We start from the raw sequence: 13196 nt of genomic DNA, 5'->3' as shown, positions 1-13196 counted from the left end.
TCCTGACCACTCTGACGGATTGCTGTGTGTGGGTGGCGGTGATGCAGACGTCTTTCTGAAGTCTGAGGCTAGAGAACAAGGCAGCTATCCCTGGTCAAACAGCCTAAGGATGAGAGCAGGTGTTGGACTCAGCATGTGAGAGTGTGACAATGTCTCTAGAAAGCCTGAGGAAGGCAAGGGCTTGCACAGGGTATAAAGCAGAAGGTACGGAGAAATGTTTATCCAGGAAAACAGCTGCGGAGGGTATGAGTTCTGGTGGGGGGAAGACTGGATATTAACGGGGTGAAAATTTGAGAATAACAACAAAAGTGAGAATAACTGGCTTTTGCCGAGCAGTAATCCGTACCAGTTTGAATACAGACACTATTAAGTCTCATAGCTATCTGGCAGGGAAGGCAGGCATCATCATCCTTTTCCTGCAGATGAGAGATCCAAAGTTCAGAGAGGTGAAGTTATCTACTCAAGGCCACACAGGGAAAGTTGGAATTCAAGCCAGGTTGAACCCTGAAGCTGGTGCTCTGTCCACTCCAACAAGCTGTCTTCTGTCACTCAAGGATCTAGTGATGGACAAAAGGCAAGGAGGGAGGAAAGTGGACTCTCACGAGGCTAAAAGAATCCTTGGACTTATGAAACAGTGTCTAAGGTTTGGACCAAATGACCCCAGTGGCCACCAAGGAGAGTCTCGTTGCATCAGTCCTGATGGAACCATCTGTGTCTGCTGTTCTGGATGTTTTCTTTCAGGGCAGACTCGGCATTCTTAGGCCAATCCCACCCTGAGAAACCATCCAGCCAACGAGGTGACCAAAGACCACGTTTGTGCCTGCCAGGTAGTTGCCTGCATTGCCCCCTGGCATCGCAGGCAGGTCACAGCCAGCAGAAAAACAGTCCTTTGTTAACTGTTCGCTACTCTGAGGGGTATCCAGGGCCGTGGCAGGGGACAGGAAGTGTCCCCAGAGACCGTGGCCTGGAGCCTGAGGAGAGGGATTTTTGACCAAGGACAGCAGTTCTTGACCATTCTGCTGCTCTCTGCGTAAAGATTTTCTTCCCTCTGCCAAATATGGGGCCTCTCCGGCCTGGGTCACTGAGCTATTATTGGAAGGTGGGCAGTGAGCCAGTGTTCCAGGCGGGCACCACCATTCTTGCTCTGTAAATAAATGCACTGGAGCCATGGCCCACAACCCAGAGACCCACAGCCCAGCATGCCTCCAGGTAGGGCTCCCAGAGCAGAGGGGCAGAGCCACAAGAGCTAGAGACAGGGAATGTGGAGGGCACTGTGGTCTGCATCTGGGCGGTTCTTTGTTAACCCTTGCTGAAAGCAGTGAACAAAGGAGTCTCAGATGAGAGGTGGCCCTGTCACCTGCTCAAGGGTTCTGAGTGTGAGGATCCAGGTGACAGTGTCTGTGTCTGGGCAGCTCGGTCTAACTGAAAAAAAAATATGTGAATAACCCAGTATCTAACCTTCAACTTAGATACTGGAGCCAGCTTTAAGACAGGAGGTCCTTTCTAGGCCCAGAGGGACAGAGCTGAGGGAAAGCAGTGAGCAGGAGAGGAGAGACCAACCCTGTTAGCTGAGTTCATGAGTTCAGTTAGAGTCTGGAAAGATGCAAATATCACCTCAGAACCCTTATCCTGGAGATAAGGACAGCAGTGTTGTGGTGGGAGCCAGCTCCAGCTCCTCCTAACTATTAAGTGAATCAACAAAATACCCTGAGCCTCAATTTTATCTGCTGTCAAGTTTCAAGGTTATCAAGAGGAGTAATTGATACATGGGATGTACACAGTGTAGTGCCGGGCATACAGAGAGTGCTTCATAATTGCAGCTGCAAACATCTTTAGTATCATCATTTGATACTTTCACTAGTGCATTTGATGGATTTGAGGCCGCTTCTGACCTTTAGGTATTGTGAGACCCTGGTAAATGCACTTGACCATCATGAGCCTAATTCACAAACCAGCTAATAATAATTAATAATAATAACGATGACGATAATTTCAGAAAAAAAAAGGATATCTAAGTGACTGAGTCCAAGCTTAGAGTAGGATCTAGGTACAAATGAGAAAACTTTCTCTGTGCTTAAGAAGGTCAGTTAAGAATCTCTCTTACAGGACAGTGTATTCTTGCATGGCTAGGGGTCAACTCACAGGATTTATTACCTCAGGCTTAGAGTCTCAGTTAGGAGTATTTTGGAGTTGAGCAAAGAAACCCAACCCAAGCTAGCTTGAAGAAACAAGGAAGCTCAGGGGAGCGGAGCTGGTGCAGCTGGCTGTAGATGATGCTGGCTGGCATCAATGCACCGTCTCTGCCATTCTCCTTTCCATTATGCTGATGTCTCTCCGAGACACTTTCCTGGGGCTGCAAAGGCAGCTGCTGTTGGCACTGGGTTTGCAACATCCTACAGCACCCACAGCTTGCTACAGAGCAAAGAACAACACTTTCTCTCCCAGGAGACTAGCTCACACATCTCACTCCCTTGAAACAATTGTTTGGGTCACATGACCACATCTGAACTAAAGAAGAGATTGGATCTAGGTCCCAAGCCCAGGCCTATGGCAGGACCCTTAAGGCCCCTTGATTGACAGCCCCAATGCACTCTGTAACGAGGGACTATTCCCATAAAGCTACAACCGTGCGCAGTTACCAGAAGGGAGAAGGTTCGCTGGACAGGCAAATGCAATTGCTGTCGGCTAGAGTTAAAAATATGCTCTAGGTAAATCCCTGGATGATCTAATGCATCATCTTAATGGGCTATTCAGGGGAGTGGGGAATGCTTAGAAGATTTCATTGTATGTTCACTCCATGCCTTGGCAGGATTTATTGACTTGGTCTCCTTTGTATTGCTTAGTATTTCGTGTATAGCCTGTCCCCTAATGGCTCCCTCACCTACCTTCACCCTTGCAGCCTCACTTCTGCTTCAAGGCTACCTCAAAGGCTCAGCTTCTCCTCTTGAGCTAGGCTATTCAGCAAACTGGAGGGTCCAAGACTGAAAACCATACCCTGCTCAAATGAGTGCTGGGGATGGATAGAGTGACATAGAGACAGTACTGAAAGGGACTTGGGACTTGAGCTCAGAAGCCAAGGGTCTACGCCAGCCCAGCTACCTGACAGCTGCATGACTTTGGACATACTACTGACCTTGGCATCCCCTTGTCCAATGGAGGGGCTCGGCTAGATGGTCTCTGACGTCTCTTCCAGGGCTGACATTCTGGGAATCTGTGAATGTTATTAAATTCATGAATCGGCTTCTTTGCCTGGAACAAGTCAGCTTAAAATACATGCAAATTGCACTAAGTATAGCTGTTCCCTTGCTGAGGAGGCAGCCTGGCATATTTACATAGTTGGAAATTGGCTGCTGCGTGCACGGGGTGGGGGTGCAGTAACCGGTTCCAGGCTGGGCCAGCAGCAGCCAACTTAAACCAAGTAGGGTCCTTGACCTTTCCCAGCTTGGAGTCTGGATACTCACTGCTAGCAGAGAGAAGGGGAGAGCCTCTCTGTGTAGGAGGACACCCTGGGATCCATTCTGGGCATTCACAGTCTATTATCTTGTTTAAGCTCCACTGCAGCCCTTGATAGCAAGTCAAACTAATCTACTTTGCCAGTGAGAAAGCCCAAGGTTGTAGCTTTCCCAGGGCCACATTGCTGGTCCACCTAGAGTTTAGAATGTAGGTCTGGCTGACTTCAAAACCCCTGTTCTTCCTATCAGCAGTTTTCTCTCCACATACCCAAGATCAGACAGACAAACGGCTCCCCCACTAGACTCTCGTTGGCCAGTGTTGGAAGTCTATATTCATTCAATAAACACTCAATGAGTACCTCTTATGTGCTAGGCTCCGTTCTAGAGACTCTACAGGAATCAAGACAGGTCCTCTTGGAGCTTATACTCTGGTGGGAGAGTCAGAAAATAAACAGGCGAATAAATACGTGAAGCAGATTGTGGGTTGTGATGAATGTTCAGAAGAAAATAAACAGAGTACAGATGCCAAGAACACGGAGTCCTGCTTATATGGAAAAGCTGTTTAGGAAAGACCTGCCTGCAATGGTGGCATCTAAGCTGAGAGCAGAAGCTTGTCAGCAATGAACGTTACATCAACAGCTCTGCTCAGCGCCTCTTAGCTACGCCACCTTCAGTGACTCACTCCGTGTTGCAGTCCCCTCATCTGTGCAATGGAGTTGTATCCAGCTTTGTACACAGAGTCTCTCACACAGTGACTGACATGTTAAAGATGTCCACTACCTGCTATTGGCACTGTACTTTCTGACCCGGCCTGGGTCAGGCACTTGTGTTACTTACAGCGAGGTAGTTGCTTGATTTGATTACTCCGTCTACAGCCAACTGCAAAGATTCCCAAGTCGGGTAGGGAAGCTTCAGGTGTCTGGCTAGGAGTCAGAGCCCAGTTTTCCCTGCAAGCTCTGCTTTTTGCTGTTCGGGGAACATACAGGGTCTCAGGGACTCCCATCAGTGGGTCAACCCTGCCTCCGAGGATGACTGTGACACATTAGGACATGACAATGCTTTGGATCCCTCCGCTTACATCTGTCTCTCCATCCATTCGCATATGTTACATTGACAAAGTTCTTTGTGTCTTTGGGCCCCACTTCCATCATCTGCAGAAGGGAATAATGGTTCACACCTCTCTGCTACTGCCAGGCTCAGACTATACTGAGAATTCGATAGCCCCCCTGGATCGTGGAAAGCAGGATTTCAAGGTTCTTTTTGGTCCTTACCCTTACCTCCTCCCAGCTGGAAGAGGTAAGGCTGGCTGGGACTTCAATGGTAGTCAGTGGGGATCAGAGGGTAGACATATTGTCTGTGGGCTGTTACTAGATCTCCTAAGGTAAAGGAAGGGGCTCAGTCTCACGAGCTGCTGAATGGAGTCAAATGATGCTTGCCGAAGTCAGTGTTCTGGAGCATTAATCCAGAGAACTGCACTCGGGTTGGGGTTTGTACTTTTTCTAGTCTCTGGAGAACTGGAAGGAATAGAGGAAGATTAGCAGGGCAGGTTCCAGCCGTCTGTCAGGAAATCTTTGCACCAGCGCTTCACAGGTAGGATGGCCCAGTTTCTCGGAGGGAAGGAACTGGCTCAGCCTCACGCAGCTTGCGAATGAATCTGAACCTACATCTCATTTGGAAATGTTGTGGCTCTACTGGCTTTTCAGAGCCGTCTCTGTGGATCAGTGCAGCTCGACCTCCTCACTCTTCAAGAGGAGGAACTGAGGCCCATGAGGCAGAGTTAACCTACGATCACACTTCATCCCCAGTCACAGGAGTGTGATGGTGTCCTAGTGAGGGTTTCTACTGTTACGTTAAAATACCATGTCCAGGGAACTGGAGAGATGCCTCAGGGAGTAAGCACACTGTCTGCTCTCCCGGAGGACTTGAGTTTGACTCCCAACACCCACATACCAGTTACAGGAATATCTGAAGTTCTCTTCTTGTAGCTAGAGTTTTCCTGCCTGGCCCACAGTCAGGACCAATCTCTCTCACCGGCCAGTCCCACAGCCGCTCAGACCCAACCAAGTAAACACAGAGACTTATATTGCTTATAAACTGTATGGCCGTGGCAGGCTTCTTGCTATCTAGTTCTTCTATCTTAAATTAACCCATTTCTATTAGTCTATAAGTTGCCACGTGGCTCGTGGCTTACCAGTACCTTACATCTCACTTGTCATGGAGGCACCTGGCAGCATCTCTCTGCCTCAGCCTTCCTCTTCCCACAATTCTCCTCTCTTCTTGTCCCGCCTATACTTCCTGCCTGGCTACTGACCAATCAGCATTTTATTTATACAGAGCGATGTCCACAGCATCTCTAGTCTCTTCAGGCACTGCCTGAAGGTGGTATGCAGGCATACAGATAGACAAACACTATACACATAATAAATAAATTCAAACAAACAAACAAAAACAAGCTTGAGTGAAGAAAGGGTTTACTTCACTTCTAGAATCACCGAGGACAGTGAGGGCAGGAACTCAGAGCTGGAACCTAGAGCGAGGAGCTGAAGCACAAGCCATGGAGGAACACTGCTTACTGGCTTGCTCCCTATGGCTTGCTCAATTGGCTTTCTTATAGCACTGAGGACTACCAGACCCAGGGATGGCACCGTGTAAAGTGAGCTGGGCCTTACTGTATCAGTCATCAATTGAGAATAGGAACCGTAGGCTTGCTGACAGGCAGACTTGGTGGGGGCATTTTCTCAGTTGAGGTTCCTGCTTCCAAAATGACCCTAGCTTGTGTCAATTTGACAGAAAACTAACAAGCACAGATTGCCAGAGAGAAAACAGCAGACACACGTAGGTCCAAGGTTTCACACAGCATTTTCTAGGTGAATGAAACCTGGTTGAAGTTCATTTTCTCCCCCTGTATAAAAGGGTGTAGTATCCACTGTGTGAACTGGACACATACTGATGTGCATTTGGAAGAGCAGAGTACATTGTAACTGCCTCATACCTCTTACTCCAGGAGCAAGGAGCACGGAAAGTGCTTATCTGGGAGAGGTCATCTGTTTATTCAATCATCCAACAAGCTGAGAGACATGCTGAGTGTTGTCATACGGTTTGGCTCATATGTGGAAGTCCTGATCCCAAGCCTCTTGGAAGGTTGTAGGGCTTTTAGAAAGTGCGGCCTAGTGGGAGGGAAGTGTATCATTGAGAGAGTGCCCTTGAAGGACATATCAGGACCTTTCTCCTACCTCTGCTTTCCTGATGCCGTGAGTTGAGTAGTTTCCTCTGCCACATGCTCCGTCATGATGCACTGTGCTTCTCCAAGTTCAAAGTGACATGGCCAAGTGATCTTGAACTAAAACTTCTGAAATCACAGTCCAAACTCCCTATTCCTCCAGGTAGGTTGATTTTTCTCAGATGTTTTATCCTAAGGGCAGAAATCTGATTAGTTCATAAAAAGAGAATGAGAGATCAAGGAAGTTGGAGAGAGCTGCTAGTCAGGGTCTGCTAGTGGAAAAGCAGACATGAGACAAGGGGAGGGGCTTTGGGGTGTAGGGGAACGTGTGGATAAATGATGGGAAATAGAGACAGCTCTGAACTGGGTGTCCAGCATTCTGCTTATATCTGTGCTGCTGGCCTCAGACCTCTTATTCATATGAGTCAGACAATTTCTAAGGGCTCTGCCTGCTTATGTTGTTCCATTTCTTCATAGCCCAGCCAGCTCCCCTAAGCCACAAGAATAGTTTTACAACTGGATAGAAACAAGAGATAAGAGTTGTCTTTAGGGAGTCCCAGAGGAAGGTGGCCATGGGCCTGGTGGAGGGACTGTGGCTGGGAAATGTGCATGACACTTTTCCTAGGAGAGGATCTATGAACCATTTGTGGCCTCATTTTGGAGCTGGGGAGAGATACTCACCCTGAGAACAGCAATGGGAGCTCTGGGAGGAGTCCCAGGCAGGTATCCCATCATATAGACTGGACTCCTCTGCCTTCCTCTTCCTACCTAATCCTGGTGTGCTGAGCTTCTGCAATCTGCACCTTCATTTCTAGCCAGATCCTCTGACATACTTTACAACCGAACATGCTCGATCATTCTAAAAAGCCCAGGTACCCAGGAGTGTATCCTTCCTTGAACTCTCTGTCCTGTCTCACTGGTTTAGTCATAGGCATCTTTCTGAGTTTCCAAATCAGCACTTGGAGCTCCCCCGCCCCAACTCTGCATCTTAGTCAGTTCCAGGTGAATCAAGATGAACCTCTATTCATGATTCCTTTCCTTTCCTAGGAACCTTAGATGCTCTAGTCTCGGTAGACTCAGGCCACAAGTTTCAAGTCCTGTTAATCTTCATTGTTCATTTGGTTAGATTTAGAACCAAATCACCGTGGAACACACAGCTCTGTGTGTGCCTGCCAGGATGTTTGCAGAGAGGGTTAGCTGAAGAAGAAAGACCCACCTTGAAGGTGGGTGGCACCATCCCCTGGGTTGGGATGGTGCACAGGAAGAAATGAAGAAAATGAGTTGAGCACTAGCGTCTGTCTCCCTCTGCTTCCTGACTGCAGATGCCATGTGACCAGCTGTCTTAGGCTCCTGCCACCCCAGCTTCCCCACTTTGATGGACTGTCCTCTCAAATCGTGAGCAAACAAGCCCTTCTACCTGAAACTGGTTTTGTCGGGCGTTTTGTCATAGCAATGAGAAAAGTAACCAATAGGATGTCCCAGATCTGCCTTCAGTTGGAATGGAAGCGTATCAGGCTCTCAGCGGCCAGTGACAAGGCCTGTCAAGCCTGCTGGATGGGGCCCAGGGAGCGGTGTGTGAACCTAACTCCCTCTGACAAGTCCAGGAACAGCACCCTAGGGGCTGGCCAAGTTGAGGCCCAGGGACACTCCTGCTGGCAGGGCAGCTGGTCAGATTGATCTTATAATTAAATCAGGACTATGCCTGGCTGACCATCTGGGCTCCATCCCTGCTTGGCCTTTCATTCTTGGCTTCCAGGATGGGCCAGGTTTACCTCTGAGAAGGCAAAGGATTTATGGAGGGGCAAAAGGTTCATGGTAGCATCTCAAGCAAGGGGTAATCTTGATTTAGTCTGTGCCTGAAGGAAGTTCCCTAAAGCTTAGTTGTCCGTATCCAAGATGGTCGAAAGCTAAATGGTGAGAGCTTAGGCGAGTGTCTTGAGAAATTAAAGCCTTCATTGATTTTGTCAGTGGACTTCTCCATCACTAGGAAATATGATTCCAATCTGCCAGGTTCTCAGGCCCAAACCTCTGAGTCCTCCTGAATGTCTTTGCTTCCCTTACACTGAACACTCAGTCTAGCAATAGCCCAGTTGACTCTACCTTTAGGAAGTATCCCGAATCTATTTGTTACCACCTTCTTGATGGTCCCATTTTGAGCTGATGTGCTCACTCATGACATTGTGGTTGCTTTTCACTCCACTGGGTCTCCACTCTCACCCTGCAGTGTGATTTAGACAGCAGTTTGGGGGACAAGCCTGATAAAATTTGATATGCTGAAAAGATGCTACAACTTTCTGCCTCACCAGAGCATAACCCGGAATCCTGTTTTCAGCTTACAAGGTGTCACCAAGTCCCCTTCCAACCTTCCTTCATGCTTTCTTTCTCATTTTCTTTGATCATTTTGTTCTGTAACCCTGGTCTCGAACACACACCTTCTACTCCCACGGGGACTCTGTCCTCCTCTTTCTGAGCCTACAAAATTCTTTCTCTGCAAGTCTGTATGGCTATCCCTGATCTCTTGACAGTCTCTCTTTAGTTGTTACCTTATCAATGAAGATTTTCCTACCTGCTCTACATAAAACAGTATCCCCCCCCACTATATTCTATTTCCTTTCTTTTTCCAAATTTCTCACTCATCGCCCACCATAAGGCCAAGTCAGGTTCACAAGAGCAGGTCCTAGACCACCACTCTGTGTAAAGGTGATTAAAGCACTGGGACATGACAGGTCTCATTCATGCATGTTGACTTGGTGACCAGGCCACAGAACTTACAGTCATTAACTGCTGATGATCTGTCAGCTCCCTAGGAGGTATGTTATATGAGGTCTTCATCTTCTCAGCAACCTGGGAGGTGAGTAGTGTCACCTCACTTTGTAGATGGGGGAGTTGGGACTGAGTGAGCCAATTCCTTCTTACACAGAAAGAAAACCAGAGGTGGTCAGTGCAACCCCATGGGCACAGAGCTGGGTACTTTGGTTTACAGGGTACCTCTTCCCCTGAGCAGAGGTTACCACTTATGGAATGGCAGGCATTGTGTTAAGTGATTTCTCCATCTTTTTCTTCATGGTTACCCCATGAAGGCATTTCTCCTGCTCTTCCCTTTATTGATAAGCCAGGAGACTTGGTTAGACCTAAAAGGAGGGGTGGTGCAGGCAATCCCTTTATCCATTTCCCAGACCTTGACAGTGCAAAGTGAAGAGGGGACCTGGGAAGAAGCTCAGCAGCCCCGTTCTTCTTTTCTCTTTCTCAGGAGCTGAGGCCCAAGGGGGGAAGGCTTTTTCAGGAACTTTTAATATAGCAATTGCTCATTCACACCTTGCAGCCTCATGAGTCCCATTGACAAAAATACCCAAGGAAGGTGATCCAATTCTACTGCACATTGTAATCCCCAGACTTCCTGACTCTTCCCCAAGGCATCGAGGTGGTGACATTCCTGTATTTTCCTGGACGCGTCCACATATGGGAGGGCTCCAGAGAGTAGAGCCAGTGTCCTTGGCTGATGTTGCTCCAGTGTCACTACCACCTGGCTGCTGGCCCCACCATGGTGGCCCTGGTTTCCTGTCCTGGCTTTCAGTGATTTCCAGACGTCTTGCATTTGAGTACTAAATATGCTTCTCATTAGCTGTGAACGAGTGGATATTAATTTGCCTCCCTGCATTTTTAATTCCTTGTCTAAAAATTCACAGAGTGACAGTGACCTCATAGTGTTGTGAGACTTAGATGAGATTGCCCAGGCCAAGTGCAGAGCACATTGCTGGCGTGTGGCTGGTGCTCTTTTAACCAGCCAGTTGGGTTTGAGTCATGTATTCAGTCAGTGCATCTGGTGTACACAATGCCCCTCTTATTCCTGTCAGCTTTCAGAGTCATCTAGGACTTTGTATTTATTTACTGTGTGTGTATGTGTGTGTGTGTGTGTGTGTGTGTGTGTGTGTGTGTGTGTGTGTGTGTGAACATATGTGTGTCTCAAAGTGGTTCTGGTCCCTCTTCACCTTTGAGAGAGTCAGGAAAGAGATCCACCACTACTGTTTGAAGCCTCTTGGAGAGGAAGGAGTTTTAGAAACTGGTAGGACAATAGCTGTGGATGAAGGACTGTGTTGCTAATGATACAGCCGAGGGGTCTTGATTGGGTCCATTTCCTCTGCTAGTTAAAGAATTAAAAGGCAGAATTCTTAAGTGCAGCCGGTGGCTATGGGGAAGTCTCAGACACCTCAGACAGCACCAGACTGAATCAGCAGTTAACGAAAGGAGATGATTAGGGATGAGGAAACACACACACACACACACACACACACACACACACACACACACACACACTCCAGACATACAGGGGGGGGGCAACAGAGGGACACAGGACTCCTAAAGCTGAAAAATGCAGTCTCTTGAGGGCCAGGTTTTAAAAGTCTCTGAAGCATTTTCTTCCCCTAATTTAGGGTTGGTCAGTCTGAAGAAAGTGAGCGCAGTTAATTGTCCTGGAACTGTTGTGTGATAAGTCCTGATCTGGCCTTTAACTCCGTCAGCTGTTCCATCAGCGGGGGCCTGCCCGTGGGAGACAAAAGTCCACAAAGCCTTTGTTTTAAGCTGCTAGGCTTTTGTCTCAAGGCAAGAGGCTGAGGAAGAAGTCAGCCATATTGGAAATTTATCCATCACTTTTATTATTAGCCATGGCACCTCTCCCTATCTGTCTGCCTACCAAGGAGTCTAACTCCTACTCTCTCACTAAGATTTCTGGTCCCACCTGGTGCAGGAATGCTAGGCATACCAAGCCTGGATGGTTGGGTTGTGGACTGTGTAGGCGAGGTGCTTGTCACCTGCTGCACTGGACTCTTAGTTGACCGGAATATGAATTGGGGCTTTGCCTCCTGAAATGGGGTAGCACTTAGCTGGGGTCCTAGCCTTGTTTCTGTGAATAGTGCCTGGCAGGAGATCATTCCCCTAATACCCTTGGCATGTGAGGCTCTAGCTTAGTTTCCTGCCTGGTCTGGCTTCTGCAACTACAAGGGGAGGAATTGCTTCTTCTGTAGGCTGGAGCCTTTCCCTGCCCCACTGATCTTTGATGCTATTTTCCAGGGATTTGCATGTTGGGCTTAAAGCCAAAATCAAGGTCTTTCCCAAACTAGCTCTGCCAGGATACATGGGTTAGTTTGACTGTTATCAAGGTTACTTAGCACAGACGAGGTTTTCTTGTTTGTCTTCCTCTAAGACTTTGAATGCCCTCAGTTACGTGGACAAGAAGGCAATGGTAACAGGAAGATTCTATTGATTGCAAGGCTCATTAAGGAAGGGCTGCAGCCACACAGAGGCTCTGCCAGCTCTTTGACTGTGTGACCTTGACCTACAGATACAACCGGGGTCTCAGTTTCCATACTGATAAGTAAAAGTATATCCCCCGTTCGTGGGTAACTCTGCTGATGCAATAAACCAATCTAGCCAAATTAATACATCCAGGTTTAATACACAGAGCAAAGCAACTTCTGGGTGACTCTTGGGAAGGAAGGAGAGGAATCACATGGCAGGTATGGCAACTAGGTCTTAAATACCCTGTAGGCAGGTCTTGAGCAACCCCAGGGAGGGGCTGACCCTTGGTGGACTTTCTGAGGGGCGAGGTCTGGAAAGGGCAAGTCCAGGGAGCTGCTGCTTGGCTCGCTGAGGGTGGGGTTTGGAATGTGGCCCTGAGCTAGAGATCCCCAATACATAAGTAAAATGTAAACAGTAACACCCTTCTTATAGGACTTGCAGGTAAATTAATGATATATCACTTGGGAAGCACATTTTGGAGTACACAGCACACAAAGTAAGTTCTTGGCCCATGCAGGGCACCGCATACCCTTATTACCACTGTGCTGCCCTCAAGTACCTCTACATAGCTTGTTTTTGTAACCTTTGTGTACTGTACAGTGGAGCAGAGAATGGACCCCAATCCTGACTACCAAGCAAAAGATTTCCTCAGATTTAGAATCTGAGAGTCCTGTGGGAGTCCTTCAGAGCTCTAGGTCCTTGGGATAGGCTTGGCCATAGGGCTTCTGTGGGATTTGGCTCTAGACACTAGATGCTCTGGGATATGTGGGGCAGGGCATTAGGAAATAGGGGGCATTTTAAACAAGGGCCATTTAAATGAGGTAACTCATACCAGCTGCATAGAGGTAAAGGGGTCCTAGATTATCACCCTGTCTCTGCAGGACCAATAACATGGGTAGCTTGGCTGCCGCTGTGACTGAGCAGTGTAGATATTTATTCATTCAATGGATATTTATTGTGTCTGAACCAACGTCAGTATTGAGAGACTAATGAGCTATGTAAGATGCCGAGGTTAGGTGAGGAAAGAAGGCGCAGTAACTCACGGCAGTTTTCCTTCTCACATGACTGTTGGCTCCTCAAAGGCTCAGCAGAACAGAGAGTGTAAATCTTCCATCACAGCAGACCTGGAGAGAGGCAGCTTTTCCTTAGTGCTGGCAGCCGTGCAGATGGAAGATCTTCCTCCTAACTCCACTACAAACCATTAAGCATCCAAAGCTCTGGCTAGCGTT

The sequence above is a fragment of the Peromyscus californicus genome, unplaced genomic scaffold (genome assembly GCF_007827085.1).
Source record: "Peromyscus californicus insignis strain IS unplaced genomic scaffold, ASM782708v3 Scaffold_9__1_contigs__length_137607984, whole genome shotgun sequence".
Classification (NCBI taxonomy): Eukaryota; Metazoa; Chordata; class Mammalia; order Rodentia; family Cricetidae; genus Peromyscus; species Peromyscus californicus.
Note: the sequence above shows the minus strand (reverse complement) of the source record.